The following is a 1,814-nucleotide window of genomic DNA, read 5'->3' on the forward strand; positions in this document are numbered from 1 at the left end:
ATAGGTAGGTAGGTAGGTAGGTAGGTAGGTAGGTAGATAGATAGATACATACATACATACATACATACATACATACATACATACATCATACGGTATTTTCATTAACATGATATATAAATATAAACATCCTAACCTTTATCTTTATTCCTTTCGTGGTCGATAAAATAAGTACCAGCTGAACCTTGGAGTTTTCCCTACCCTCAGAATTGCTGTCTTTGTGCCAAAATTAGAATATGAATCAGTAATTTTACAGAGCTAAATTTCATCGACTACAGAAGAATCGACAGAAAATTGGCCATGAACTTCTGTGAGAAATCAATAATTATTGGTCTCAATATGAATATCATCAGCTGAGTAGAGAGGCTGCAGACTATCAAATGACAGGCAAATGTTGTAAATTTTACATGAGGTTTGTTTTATGACGATATTAGGAAGCAAGTTTGAAGTTGGTGAAAGTTTAATTGGAATGCTGCATAAAATACTCCTTATTTGCAAATATATGGATTGCTTCTTCCTATAAATTTCTATACTTGCCACTATTCGTGCTGTATACGTTTTGTGTTTTCAATTTAATGGTTAAAACAGATGGTCTTTGACATTTAGGAAAAACTTCTGTTCATCTGTAAAAGTCAAGGTTATTTGTTTTCTCCGCTTTTAACTGAATTATCTATAAGAAGTAAAAAAAAAAAAGTCATAAAATGCAAAACTGACCTGGTTTGTTTTCCTTCCACATCGTAAATACAATTACATGCATCTGTCTCTGTTGCTGGCTTAGAATCACAATGAATCTGGTACAAATATCTGAATGAGAGATGCTGTCAGAAACACACCATAAAAATAATTCATTATAATCTGTTTCATAGTAGCTACACGGGGCGGTCTCATTCATTGAGTTGCCTTACATAAATGCTATATAAATGGTATATAAATGAGAGACTCTAGAATATATATATATATATATATATATATACATAACTATATACAGACATAGGCATACATACTTAATTATTACAGTATACTGATATACAGACATATATGCACAAAGGATATGCTGATCATTAGTGTCGTCCTTATTTCCTTTCTCATAGAATTTGAATGTCTTGAACTTTCTGTTTAAACAGTCTATAATTATATCTTTTCTGTTCTTAAGAACGCCGTTGCCAGCCATAAGGATTTCCAGTACTTAAAAATAACCAGCAGCTAAGTCATTCCCCTTTATAGGCATCTGTTGTACATAGTATAGACCATTATAATTTATACTCTATACGTTTTGATTTTAAATCACGTATATTTTCGGAAAGTGATTTGGCACAAGTGCTTTTGTGTAGGAAAAAGGATTTTTATGTGAAGGGAATGTTGTGTACAAGTGCGATGTTTTAATACACATTATATTTTACACTAAGATATCCACAGATTTAAAAATTGGAAAAACAACAACAAAAATAACCCAAACAAATTTAGAAGCATCTCCGCGTATCTTTAGCTAAACAGAAAAAAAGGCCGGGCGAAATGCTTAGCAGTATTTCGTCTGCCGCTAAGTTCTGAGTTCAAATTCCGCCGAGGTCTCATCCTTTCGAGGTCGATTAAATAAGTACCAGTTACGCACTGGGGTCGATATTATCGACTTAATCCGTTTGTCTGTCCTTGTTTGTCCCCTCTGTGTGTAGCCGCTTGTGGGCAATAAAGAAATAAGAAAAAAAGGCATTCCAGGTAATTCAGCTGGTCAGTTCAGCAGTCTATACTGAGTTAATCAGTTGTCCATTTATTCCCAGTAATCCTGCTAATCCGCGTATGTATCAAAGCTACAATTGGTA

The sequence above is a fragment of the Octopus bimaculoides genome, chromosome 4, assembly GCF_001194135.2.
Source record: "Octopus bimaculoides isolate UCB-OBI-ISO-001 chromosome 4, ASM119413v2, whole genome shotgun sequence".
In the NCBI taxonomy this organism is placed as follows: Eukaryota; Metazoa; Mollusca; class Cephalopoda; order Octopoda; family Octopodidae; genus Octopus; species Octopus bimaculoides.